We start from the raw sequence: 14,232 nt of genomic DNA, 5'->3' as shown, positions 1-14,232 counted from the left end.
ACATCCTGATGCTATGTAATGTCTCATTCCAAGCTGAGGCACTCGGGGACAAAGCGATAGGAGAGGCCAGCGGCACCCCTGCCTGGCAGAGCTCTCCACTCCAGCCTTCGACCCCGGAGACCTCCTTAAAAGGACACACACGGTGATCCCCTCAGTTACAGGGTGCTTGCTCAGGGGCCCAGGTAGAGGGGCAGTAGCTTACCCTGTGCACAGCCTGCTTGTGGTAGGCATGACACACCAAGTCACAAAGGGTGCAAGAACCTCAAAAGACTCTGCCAAAGAGAGTTAGGCCTCCAGGCCTGCCAGCAGCAGGGCAGGGTGGTGGAGGAGGTGTCCCGCCATAGAAATGAGATGGGATGTGACTGAAGAGCAGTAGTCCAGGCCGCCATATCTAACACACACACTCCACAGAACTCTTCTTGTCCTGACCAAACACCCCAGGAGCAGCTGAGGGAAGAAGGAGTTGCTTTTAGCTCACAGACTCAGTAGAGGTTCCATCTGACACAGTGCAGGAGGCCCGGTTAAGACTGGTGCACAGCTACGCCGTGGCTGCTAGACCAGCACGCAGGGATCAGGCTGGAGCCGGAAGTGGGAACAACCTTCAAGACCACCCCTAGCAACCTGGTTTGTATGTACGCCCGCAATCCAAAGAGTCCACAATCCCCTGAAACAGCAGCAAGGGCTGGGGACCAGGTATTGGAGCACATGAGCCCACGGGGAATGGCTCACATAGCCAGCGCAGCCAGCAAGTGTACCTAGTAGTATCTAACTAGTTTGAACTGTGTCGTCTCACGCCCAGGACCCCAGAGAATAATGGCCAAGGCGCCCCTGATGCCGTATACAGTCACCCCTCCGCAGCATCTTCAATGCTTGGCTGCCTCATGGAGAACACATGGTAGCCAGTGTCCTAAAGCAATCAACCTTTCTTGAAAGCAATTCAGGAAGGGACACCTTTGCTGTCAGTTCCACACAGTCTTCCAACAGGGCCCTCAGGAGATGCCTGGAGTTCGATTTTCTTAGAGAGGGTGGTGTGGGAAGGACGGATTCCCGAGAAGGTGTGGCCCCCTTCCCTTTGCTTCAGGGAGTAGGACAAGTCTCTGTATTGACCTGCAGGCACACACCCAGGCTGGAGAGGGCTGAGGGCATTCGGGAGGAGGGGGGCAGCAGCCAGCAGATGTTGGAGCCCCGTCTGTCCCACCTGCCTGCTTCCCCTTGGCTCTCAGATGCTGATCAGCTTACGTTCTGTGCTGTACCCACTGTCAAGTCAAAAAGGAGGACTGTGGCCTCCCAGAGGGAGCACCATCCTCCAGGTGATGTTGACTAGTATTACCCTCACATAGCTTTCCAAAAACCCTGCCAGTCTCAAGAGCCCATTCAGTTCTCTCCAGTGGCCAAGTGAGGAGGGCCTCTCATTCCTGAACCTGTGAGGCTGAGTAAGGTGCAGGCGGCACCTGTTAACCTATGCCATGGTCAAAGGTTGGGCCAGAGTGAGTGGGAGGCCTGTGGGGCACAGCCTCCTTAAAGATGATGCCACGGGCAGGTTTTATTTCCTGGTTGGGGTCACAGTGACCCTATAAAACTATCAGCTTGTCTTCAGGTCTAGGGAAACCCTGCCTGAGGGAGGACAGGGTGAGGGGATCAAAGGAAGGTTGGAGAAATAGAATCGCAGTTAGGGACACGGGTGACTGAGCCTTGCTCACACAGTGAGAAGCAAGAGTCCTGTGAAGTGGGGGTCTGGGGGGCAGCTCCCACGAGACCATTCCATTCACCCCTGCTGCCTTCAGAGGCCCAGCCTTCTCTCTCCTCTCCTCTTGGGCTAACCTTCTCTGCTCCCTCACAGATCTACAAAAAGTCCCACTGTGTCCATCTGTGTGTGTGTGTGTGTATGTATGTGTGTGTATATGTATGTATGCATGTGTGTGTATGTGTGTGTATATGTATGCATGTGTGTGAATGTGTGTATGCATATATGCATGTATGCATGTATGCATGTGTGTATGTGTGTATGTATGTATATGTGTGTATGTATGCATGCGTATGTGTGTTTATGTGTGTGTGCATGTATGTATGTATGCATGTGTGTATGTATGTGTGTGTATGTCTGTGTGTGTATGTCTGTATATGTATGTGTATGCATGCATATGTATATATGTGTGTGTATGCATATGTATATGTGCGTGTGTATGTATGTGTGTTTATGTGTGTGCATGTATGTATGTATGTATGCATGTATGCATGTATGTATGTCTGTGTGTGTATGTCTGTGTGTGTATGTATGTATATGTATGTGTATGCATGCATATGTATATATGTGTGTGTATGCATATGTATATGTGCGTGTGTATGTATGTGTGTTTATGTGTGTGCATGTATGTATGTATGTATGCATGTGTGTATGTATGTGTGTGTGTGTCTGTGTGTGTATGTCTTCATCCTCCTAGTTACCAGCTCCCCTTCTCACAGTGAAGTTCACATCAGAAAACGTGGCAGACTGTCTCCCCTTACACCTTGCTGTGCTCAGCAGGCATGACTAATCACAGAGACATCCTGAACCGCGTAGGCAAGTTCCAGCCACATTCTCCGGCACAGGGTGCAGCGAGGAGGGAGAGTGGTAGGACTCTCACCTGACTCTCCAGGGGACCTCCAGACAGCTAGAGCCACTCGGCTGCTGGACCAGCCTGGAGATGGCCCCAGGCGCAGCCCCACGTCTAAGTTTCATGCTTCCGGTTTCCTGCTTTGCTGGGCGGGGATGCCAAGGCCTTGAACAGGGTGGGAGGAGTATTAACCTTTACGAGTACAGAATAGGAACAGTATCTCTCCTGGAGGATCCCAAGGCCATTGTCCCCAGCTCCAGAGCTCAAAGGCTTTGCAGTGTGAAGCCTTGGCTTTTGAACCCACAGAGCCCTGTGAGCAGGGGTCAATGCTCTGACTTCCACTGCCACCAATCTGAAGTGTAGCACCCTCCTCCTTTCTTCCCTGACCTCTTTTGATTGATTGTCCCAGTTGAAGCATGCTTCCACAATGCAAAATGCTGGTCCAGGTAGAACTTCATCTGCTGACATCACCAGCATGCTTTGCCAAGTGCAGTTGGCAGAGGATCTGATTTGAGTACCAGATTGATTTTTTTTCTGTTGGGTTTGCCAGTCACCATTCACATAATTGACCCTTGTGAGCTGATTAAATAGAACAGTGTGTGTGTGTGTGTGTGTGTGTGTGTATGTATGTGTGTCTGTGTATTGTGTACATGTGTTTATGTATATGTGTGTGCATGTATTTGAATGTGTGTTGTGTGTTTGTTGTGTGTGTATATGTGTCTGTGCATGTGTGTGCATGTATATGTATGTATATGTGTCTGTATATGAGTATATGTGTGTATTGTATATAAGTGTATGTATCCTTGTATATATGTGTGCATGTGTATATACGTGTCTGTATATGTACTGTGTGAATATATGTGTTTGCTACATGTGTGTACATGTGTTTGTGTATGCATGTGTGTGTCTCTCTGTTATATATGCGTATGTATATGTGCATGTGTCTGTATGTGTGTTGTATGTGTCTATGTGTCTATGTGTATGTCTGTGCATATGTCTCTCTATTATGTATATGTATGTATGTATATGTGTATACAAGTGTATGCATATATGTTATATGTGTATATGTGTCTGTGTGTATATATATATGTGTGTATGTATCTGTATGTATGTGTATGTATATATGTGTGTGTGTGTATGTGTCTGTCTGTATATGTATATATATGTGTGTGTATGTATATATGTATGTGTACGTACATATATAGTGTGTGTGTACATATGTATGCATGTGTGTCTGTATGTATATTTTGTGTGTGTGTGTGTGTGTGTGTTGAAAATGAACAGCCCAGTCCTGCTGATGCTTAGGGGAGGGAATGGAGGTGACTTAGCTAGAATTCCCAGTGGAGGGAGGGGCCATTGTGATTGGTAGGCTGTGGGTCAGTGTCCTCCCTGGGAATGGAAACAGCCTGCACACACAGCCTTGGAAATGGTGGTGGGATCTGCCTTCCAGAGCATTGGCTTCCCCGTACTCCCGAAGCTGCTGTTTCTAAGGTCCCTTCTATGTGCACAGCAAGGGCGCTTTCCCTGCAGCCTGTGATCAATGGAGTGGAGGGATCAGGTCATGGTAGGGGATGTTGACACCCTGTGGCTGTTTTCCAATCCTTGAAGGTGTGTGACAGCGTCTTCAGCAGTGGGTGCAGTTGGCGTGATGAGATCCCACCCTCAGGCTGTGTCCCTGCTCTCTGATGGAAGAAGAGATGAGCCCTATATCCCAGGGTCCTCCATGCTAGGTTGGACATTGTTCTTTTGCACCCTGCTGTTCAAATCAGTGAGCTATGTCCCACCTGTGGTGGCGATTAGAGCTGGGAGCACATTCCTCTTTTTGCAGATAATCTTTTTGCCTTCAGAGAGGCTAAGCCACTTGCCCAAGCCTCAAACCAGTGTGAGGCAGGGGGATGGAGCTGTGGACTAGATCACTCAGGGCAGGCAGAGCAGAGTTTTGTGGGACAGGTGCTCTGAGAACAGCCCCCAGGGAGGGGTGTTCTTCCAACTGTGGCCTCAGAGCCCAGGTCTTACACATAGCTCATAGCTCAAGACCAATGCACAGAGCTGGCCTCAGCAGGAGGCCTCGCCCCAAAGCCGCCTGGGGACTGCTCCAACCTTCACGTACTCATTAAGTTGAGTTGAAAGAAAGGTCAGCTTTTACTGCCAGTCTACAGGGATCCTGGCTGCTCTGACCAACGTGGAAACCAGCCTTACAGAAAGGCTGTCAGGGCTCTCTGCTGTGCGAGGGAGCGCTTACAACTCGGTGGATGGGTATAGCTGACTAGAGAGAGCCTCTGGTTCCTTTGAGGTTATCAGAATGCTGTGGGTTTGGAGATGCACATGCCTAGCTTGGCTGCCAGCAAGGGACTCTTCTCAGGTTCGTGGGAGCAGTGTGCCAAGCAGGGGTATCCTAGGCTGGAGGATTCGAGAATACAAGCAGAAAGTTGGGTCATGGAGTCACAGCAGGAAACAGCTCCCTGCTGTCCTAGCCTGGTACAAGGAGAGACACACAATGGGGCCAGCCTATGGTACTCAGGGCAGATCTATTAAATAGCTGATTTCTCCAAACTCCCTCGAGCTTCGTTCTCTGCCACAGCACAGTGCTGTGTTGCTTACTGTGAGTGGCCTCCTTCCCTTCCTACTGGATGCTGTGCTGACCTCATTGAGGGAAGGATGCTGCCTCACTTCCTTACCTGGCCTCAGTTTCCCCACCTGTAAAATGGGGTTATCTTGTTGGTTGTAGAAGATATCAGCCTTGGGGCTTGTGATTACTGTAACCAAGCCCAGCTGAACTGTGGGACAGGAGGCCCAGCTGAAGTCACTCCACCATCCCAACCTACACTTAGCCACCACCATTGATGTAAGCAAGGCCAGGAGGAGCTGGTCGTTAGTCTTTAAGCTGACCATAGGTGTTAATTTCCTATTGGTTGGGGCTCGCAGCCTGGATCAGATGGACTTGGAGCTGATGCACACCTGACCCTTCCCTTCCGAGACAATGTTCTGGAAGTTTCCGTCCCCGACTTTTCTGCTGTTGGCGTGAGGTCATCAAACCATGACCCCCAAGGGCTCACCGGCATATCAGACGGATGTTGGAAGTGTCGATGTGATATGCTCGTTTTTGCCAAGGAGTTAAAGAAATATACTCTCCTTAGCCAGATTGGGATACGCCTGTGTCATGGTACCCCCTTCCTTTCCAGCACTAATCTTAAATTCCCCACAGAACAAAGGCCTCTCTGTTGGCAGCCAACCTCAAAGAGAGAGCTTTGTTCAGGCCCAACCTCCCCCACCCCTATGCCAACCACCCCTCATCCTTGCAGCCGGAAGTTGGCATCCCGGTGCCAACTTGCTAGTGTTTGCGGTTCCCACCTGAGGAGCTTAAGGCCTTTTCGTATTCTGCAGGATGAGTGGGCACATGGTCCTCACAGGAAGAGATCATGTTAGGCATGTTAGGAGCAGGGCACCCAGGACAGTGGGAAGGACCTCAGCAGGCACCCAAGGGTCACCCCACCCCCCGCCCCTGCCTTGCATTATTTGCATCATTAGCCTTCAGAACTGCAGATGACTGACCACAGACAGGGGCAGACATGGCTCTTCCTTCTTGCTGTGTGGAGGCTAGACCATGCACGGTGGGGCTCTGAGCTCACATGGTCAGGTGTCCCAGGCTGTCACCTCCTCATGATGTGTGCTGAGTTTATCCCTGGGGAAGGAGGACACAGAGCCTGCCTCTCCATGGGCTGCAGGGCAGGAGTCCTCTCAGCTCCTACAGCCAGCCTCATTCTGTGCTACCTGGCCTCTTCCGTTCTAATGGGGATGAAAGACAAGCAGCACCACACCTAACTTATGGGCGCACACACTCAGGAACTGACCCACATCCCTGCCCTTAGGTCAGATCTTCCAGGCTCCTAATTTTGTCCAGGAGGCTCTTGCAGGGGTCTCCTGATTAGGCCAGAGCCATCCAAGCCAGGTCTTCCTTAGAGTTACCCGTGCCATACAGCAGCCTCCAGTCATAGGAGTGACAACTCTTGAGATGCAAAGAGTCTGGGCCACAATGAAGTGGAGCTGGCTATACTGCTGCATGGACCATTGTCGTCTCAGAGTACTGCCTGCCACGCTTCTGGCAAACACCGGGTCTGAGATGTGACCCCGTAGACATGGTCTCTCCGTTAAGGAGGGTGGAGCTTACTGACATTTGAGGATGAAGAGTCTTGCGATGTAGATTTAAAACTTGTGCCACATGGCCCAGGTTGGTAAGAGCTTGCCTGAGATGAGCCCCACCTGGTACCACATAGCATGGGCTAGCCATAGCACTCCTGAGATGACCCCCCAGACCCTCAGAGGCTCCTAGTACCACTAAGATGAGCAAGTAAGTTGTGGAGAGATGGGGGAGAAAGAGAAACAGATCGGTGCATGCACAATGAAGGGGTGGGGAGCTGGAGACTCGAGGGGAGCGAGGACCAGTCTGGTGTGAGCAGCCAGCGATGTCATCTGCGGCCATGGTGAGGTCCTGGCTGGAGCTGAGGATCATGTCTGGATCTGTGGTCCTGCAGCAGCAGGGGACTGTTACCACGAAGCCATCAGATGTCCCTGTCTGTCTGGGCTGCTGCCTGGGGTCATGTCAATGTCAGCTGTGGTGTGGGGGAAGGGCAAACTGTGCACTGCCCTCTCTGCCTCACTTTGGAGGCCGGCCCCGCCCCTCACCTGGGTAGTGCTAGAGAGCTGGCCCAGGTGGTATCGGTGCCGGAGAGCTGGTTCTGATTGGTGTGAGTGTGGGAGAGTTGTCAGACCAACCAACCAGGTCTAGCCCTAGGGCTTTGAATTGGTCCACCCCAACATCTACCCATCTATGAACTGCTGGAATGTGTGAAAGTCCTGCAGATCCAAAGCTTCAAAATCTCCATGACACAGGGCAACAACAGGATATCCAAGAAGAGTCCCGGTGAGGATCCAGTATTGATAGAGTGAGTAGCAGAAGCCAGGTGCCTTGGACCAGACCAGTGACTCATGCAATGAACGTTTGCAAGAACTGCTCGGACAAAGGGGTACACTGTGGGACACACTTAACACACTGCAGCTTCCATGATGAGGATTTTTGTTTTGTTCTGTTCTAGAGGGAGATTGCAAGGGTGGAGGGTGGGTATGGAAGGACCAAGAAATAGCTGGGATTGAGGTACATGATGTGAAATTCACAAAGAATCAATAAAATGTTTTCAAAACTTTTATCTCCAGCCGGGCGGTGGTGGCACACGCCTTTAATCCCAGCACTTGGGAGGCAGAGGCAGGCGGATTTCTGAGTTCGAGGCCAGCCAGGGCTATACAGAGAAACCCTGTCTCGAAAAGCCAAAACAAAAAAACAAAAAAACAAAAAAACAAAAAAACAAAAAAAAAAACAAACAAAAAAAACCCAAAGTATCTCCAAGCCAGGCATGGTGGTTACAGCCTAGCTGTAATCCCAACACTGAGAAGGCGGAGCCCAGAAAGCCCCTAGTTCAAGGTCATCCTAGGCTACAGAGCAGGACTCTCTCTCTTTCCCTCTCCCTCTATTTCCAGTTTCTTGTGTTTTTCTGAGAAAGAATTTCTCTGTGTAGCCTTGGCTTCCTTAGAACTGGCTCTGTAGACAAGGCTGGCCTCCAACTCAGAGATCCGCCTAGCTTTACCTGGGATTAAAGTCGTATGCCACCTCTGCCAACCTTCTCTAAGAACAGAAGCAGCAAAGTTTTTAAAAGACAGCACCGACAGTTCACAGGTCAGCGTGGAGGATCTAGAACCCCAGGAGAGGAGCTTGGGTGTGCCTGGGAGGGATTTTCTTGGTTAGGTTCACTGAGGTGGGAAGACCCCCACACACACTAAGCATGGGCAGCCTCGCCCTGAGTGCTGGAGTCCTGGGAGACTAAAGGGAGGAAGACAATTGATGCAGCATCCGCTGCCTGACCACATCTGCATGTGGCAGCCACCTCACCTCTACCGCCTCAGCCAATAGGATTCATCGTCCCTAAGTTGTACGCCAAAAGGAACCCTCCCCTCCTTAGGATGCTGTTGCTAGGATATTTTATCCCAGAAACAGAGAGGTCACAGATGCACCCATGTTCCATAATTTTCATCGAGCAATGGATTACTCTCAAGGAGAATCTCACTTAACAAAATTACCAATGGAATTCTTCCCAACACTTGTAATTCTCCATTTGTAAAATTATGTCCTCTCTAAGACTGTGTGTGTGTGTGTGCATGCACGTGTATGTGTGTGCACCTGTGTCTGTTTGTATGAGTGTGTGTGGGGGGGGCATCTGTGTGCATGCATGTGTATGTTCATTCATGTGTGTCTATGCATGCATGTGTGCATATATGTGCATATGTATGTGTGTGCATGTGCCTGTGTATGTGTGCATGTATGTATGTGTGTGCATATGTATGTATGTGTGTGCATATGTATGTATGTACCTGTGTATACGAGTGTGTATCTGTGTGTGCATGTGCCTCTGTGTGTGTGTTCAGGCATGTGCATGTATGTGTGTTTGTGTATATACATGTGTATATGTGTGCATGTTTCTATATAGTTGTATATATGTTTATGAATATGTGTCTGTGTGTGCATGTGGGTATATGTGCCATGTGTATGCATATATGTATGTGTCTGTGCATGTGTGTACATGTGTCTGTGCATGTTTATGTGTGCCTGTGTATGTCTATGTGCATGTGTGAGTTTGTGTGTATGCATGTATAACTTGTATTTCCCTAACAATTGATGGCGCCATCTCTTTTGGAAATGTGTCAGTTTGAGTTCATTTTTAAATGAATGGTTTGTCTTTTTGTCATTGGCCTCTAAGAATTCTTTATATATTAAGGATACTTTATAACCTTTTGAGTTGGCAAATCAATGTTAACACTGGGCCTTGACCAGGGAATCCCAAAGCCCAGTCTTTGTGCTGGGATGATCTACCATGTTAGGTGTGAAAACAAAGATCCCGGTTAGAACTCGCTAGCCTGTGTCTACCTGATTCCACCTGAGCTGGGGGAGGGCACAGTCAGACCCACTGTGTGCCTTTGCCTCTTTTTCCTAGGACCTTGTGTGTAGATAGATACCGTAGGATGACTTGAACTTGCAACCTTCCTATCTCTACCACCCGGGTGCATGAGCCTCCAGACCTGGACGAACTTTATTTTGGGGACCCAGAACCTTGCTTCATAGGTCAGGTTGGCCTCCAATTCATGATCCTCCTGCCTCAGCCTCCGAGTTCTGAGGTTTCAGGTGTGCAACACCATGCCTGATGTACAGGAGGAAGGCCTGAAAAAAACCTCTCCACACAGTCTCCTTGGGTGCTAATCAAAAAAGCTGACTAACACTGAGGGGACGAGACATCCACAAACAAGTGGGTGAATCTACCCAGGCAGACATGAGAGGTAACTGTTAATCAGTGAAGGCTCCTGAAAACAGGAGGGATGTCAGGGAGGGCCGGTCTGTGACCACAGCAGTCTGGGAGGACTCCCTGGTGAAGGGTGTAATTTAGCAGGTTCTCAAGGTGGAAAGCCACTGTTCAGAAAGATGGGAAGGGCTTCCTGGGTAGTGGAGTGGTGAACATCATGGCCTGGGGCCAGAGCCAGGATCCAGAAAGGTGGCTTTTTAAAGCTGGGCTGGGTGACACAGATCTGCAATCCTAGCTACTCAAGCTGAGGCAGGAGGATTGACATCCTGAGGTATGCCTGGACAACATAGTGAGATCCTGTTTCCAAATTAAAACCAGAAAAAGGTCTTGGTATGTGGCTAAGGGGCAGAGCATTTGCTTGGTGTTTGCAAGGCCCTGACTCTATCCACAGAACCTCAAAAGAAACAAAATAAAGAGTTTACGAGCAAATGACTCTGGAGCCCAGATCCAAGTGTGGTCTTCTAGATCCTAGCCTCTACCCTGCCATCTAAGGAGCTGGGACTTTTATTCTGGTGAGAAACCCTGGGGTACAAAGAACTTCAATGGACAGAGTGGAGTGCTAACCTAGGTTGATGTTCCTATGGGTCACACGGAGTCTGTGTGTCCCTCCCCTGCCATGTTTCAAGCCACTAGCTAGGCTCTCCCACAGGCAGTGACTGCAGACAGTGCTCCATTTCTTTCTGCCAGGAAAAGCATTCTGAGAACCCTGTTCCTGACAACCTACTGGGCCCTGGCTTTAAAGCTGAGCTGCACACAGCCATTACCTGGGCAACTGGCCATTACCCTGGCAACTGGCCATGACAGAGTCAGGGAGACTTTTATGGGGGAGGAGGGATATCCTGCCTCCAGGGAATTCCAGGGCATGCTTTTACAGTCTTGACCCATCTTTGCCACCCAGCCTGAAGAGAGGAGTGATGGCTTCTGGGGAGGGTCGGCAGGCAAGCTGGGACAGCTCCAAGACAGGCAGGCAGTGGGGGTGGGGGTGGGGTGAGAGGTGGGGGTGTGTGTAATCCTCCCAGTGGGTTTCTCCCTTGTGTGGCTCCAGTTAATACCCTTGGAGACAGCACCCCTTCATTGCCCTCCACCCAGACTTGAATGTGGCCCATGTAAAAGCAAGCCCAAGGAGGCCAGTAGACACAACTTCCACAATGAACTTCAGAATCTGTTTACATAGGTGATGTGAGGAGGGGCTTCATGTCTAGCCCCTCCAGGGAGCAACACAAGCACAGGCAGGAGGGGAGACAGCTATCATTGTTTCTGTATAACCGTCAGCTCCTGGTTTTGGACACCCAGGAGCCCAGAGTCGCATTCTGATGTGGAGTCAGACAGACGTGGCTAACCTGGGCCGATTTCACATGTGCTCTGTCTGTCATATCGGAGGTTACAGAGGTATCCCAGTGCTCTGTCTGTAACATGCAGAAGAGAAGCATCGGCTGTGTCCTGGGCGCATGGGTAGGAGACAACCTTGCCTCATCTGGGCTCAGCCTTCACAGAGGTAGGAGGGGCTGAGAGTCACACAGGTGTGGGTTTGTGGGTTTGTATTTGCAGGACGGGGATGGGGTGGGGGGAACCTTCAGCTGTGCCAGCTGACTGCATCAGGACCCTCCCAGCCTGTGGTCCTAGCTGGGAATCACAGGCTGGGGATATACAGCCATCCTCCTGGCCTCTGGCTCTCTTTGCAGGTTTATGACTTAGTGTCTTTTGTTTGTTTATTTGTTTGTTTGTTTGTTTGTTTGGTTGGTTGGTTGGTTTTTTGAGACAGGGTTTCTCTGTGTAGCCCTGGCTAACCTGTAACTCACTCTGTAGACCAGGCTGGCCTCAAACTCAGTAATCCACCTGCCTCTGCCTCCCAAGTGCTGGGATTAAAGGCGATCGCCACCACTGCCTGGCATGGCTTAGTGTTATCAGTAGAGACAAGGTCAGGGCTCCAGGTTTAGGTCCTGAGGGGCAAGTGCCCACTAATCATGGTGACAGGCCTGCCTGGGCATACCAGTTCAGAGGAAAGAAGTGAGCATGCATGTATGAGTTTGTGTGTGTGTGTGAAAGAGAGAGACAGAGAGACAGAGACAGAGAAAAAGACATAGAAAGGGAGAGAGACAGAGAGACAGAAGGGAGAGAAAGAAAGAGACAGAGACAGACAGAGTGCAAGAGAGCAAGCAAACCCATGTGTCCTGTTGGGCTCAGGACTGCACAGTGAAGTCAAAGGTCACAGGCGCCCCCTGCTGGTGGTTGAGTTTTCCTGCCCCGCAGGCCCAGAATGATGACAGCCAACAGGAGCTGCAGAGGGCTGAGTAGCCCCTCTGCACGTCAAACATTCTGTCCCTGGGAAGTATTTATGTAGCAGCTACTGTGTGCCAGGTGTAACCTTCACCACGAGATGCCTCCCCGACACTGTGCATCTGGGTCCCAGCATCCATGACACCCACCTTCCTGACTCTCTCGTCTCCCTCCTGTGAGGGTGCACACAGGTCACGGAGGAAAATCTCCACACACCTATGTTCTTTCCCAAATGCATCTGAGAGGTCCCTGCAACTGTGACAGGTAGTGTCGCATGGTTTCTGGGGGGTAAGATGGACAGGTGACATTTGGGGGGCACTGCTATGAAGCCCCTGGATAAATCACTTTGGTTCTGAGCCTCCGTTTTGCTTTTGCTGGAAGCTCCTGGACCCTGAAGGAGGGTGGCCACAACAGGGCCTCCACCCCACCACCCTGTGGCAGACATCCTCTTCGGTAGGCCTGGCCACAGCAATACAGCATGCTTCTCAAGGATGTGCATACACCCGAGGGCCCTGGAGATCACCACCAGCCTTGTCACAGGTTAAAGAGAGGGGACAGTGTCCAACAACCCCTAGTGCTAACAGCCCAAGGTTCCTCCCTGAGGCAACTTCTGCTCTCTGCTGCCCTCTGCTGGATGAACGGATGCTGCAGCAGCACTCTTGGCTGCTAGGCTGTTTTCCTTCCTCAGCATGGCAGGCCTTGTGCTCCCCACACTGGGGTGGCCTCAGACCCTGTACCTACAAACAGTTGTCATTTCTGAGGTCTTTCTCTGGGCAGAGAGGTTGGTAAACTGAGGCTGTGTGAGCCAGGAAATCACTGATATTCAAGACCTCCTAATCCCGAGCTGTGCTGAGGCCCAGCTGTGTGACCTCAAACGAGACCTGAGCCTGCCTTGCTGGACAGGGCCTGTGTGGCTCTCTCCTCACTGGCCACTTGCCCGTATTTATGGATTAAATTTCACCTGCAGCCTGCTGGGGCGCTGCAGGAGCCCTGGCCTCGAGGCAAACCTGATTCCCTTTTAGTGGAGAAACTGAGTCTCTGAGGCGTGGAGCTACCAGCTGAGCAGAGGACCAGGCTGTAGGCTCAGGGTGGAGTAATCCTGCAGGCCTCCCCATAGCTTGCTGTTCTCTGGCCTCACATGTCCAGATTGGCCAATACATATGTTCTTGATATTATTTTTTTAATGAGGGAGATGTTTGAAATAAAGGACACAATGAAAACTCTTTGTTCAGTAGCCACCCTGTGTCTGGGACAAGAGGTCCTTAGAGGCGAGGAGGGGCTTCTCAGGCTTCAGTGTGTGTCGCTGTGGGTGTCTTGGCCTTCCTTCTTGCCCCCCCCCAACCCCCGCTTGGCCTCGAAACTCACAACAAGGGTCCCAGAGGGTGAGCCACACCCAGAACCCAAGCTCCCAAAAAGATGCCTTGGGGCTAGTTTCCCATGTCTTACCAGTTGCTCAACCACCCGAGGGTTTAATCTCAGCTCTTTCTAATTTTACAAATGCTCATAAGTTCAGGGCCAGCTTGGGTAATTGGGATTTTGTAAGCCATGCTTTGATTCTTGTTAGCAAGCCATAAATCCCTCTGACAAGCCTCTCTTTTGGGGAGAGTTTAATACCCTGAAGCCCACTAGAGTGCCACCATGGAGTCACGGTGCTTGAGGGCCTTAGGTGCAAAAGGCCTTGAGTCTATAGACAGGGATGTGAACTCATGGGAGCTGAGGGGCTCTCCAAAAGCCACACAGAGCCTCTGCAGCAAAGCTCTCACCCCTTCTGGGCAGCAACCTTTGATAAACCACTTGCCAAGGCTGACGGAGTTCTCTTTGAAGGATCCGTGATGCTCATGATCTCTGACACGGGAGGATTCAGCACTGTTGTGGGAGGGCTGTGGTTTGCTAGCCCCTGGTTTGAGCAAATCAATCCCTCTTGATGTTAGGGGTAAAAGGGGTCTCTGGGGGAGACA

This window comes from Mus musculus, chromosome 2 (genome assembly GCF_000001635.26).
Source record: "Mus musculus strain C57BL/6J chromosome 2, GRCm38.p6 C57BL/6J".
Lineage (NCBI taxonomy): Eukaryota > Metazoa > Chordata > Mammalia > Rodentia > Muridae > Mus > Mus musculus.
This window is presented reverse-complemented; position numbering follows the sequence as displayed.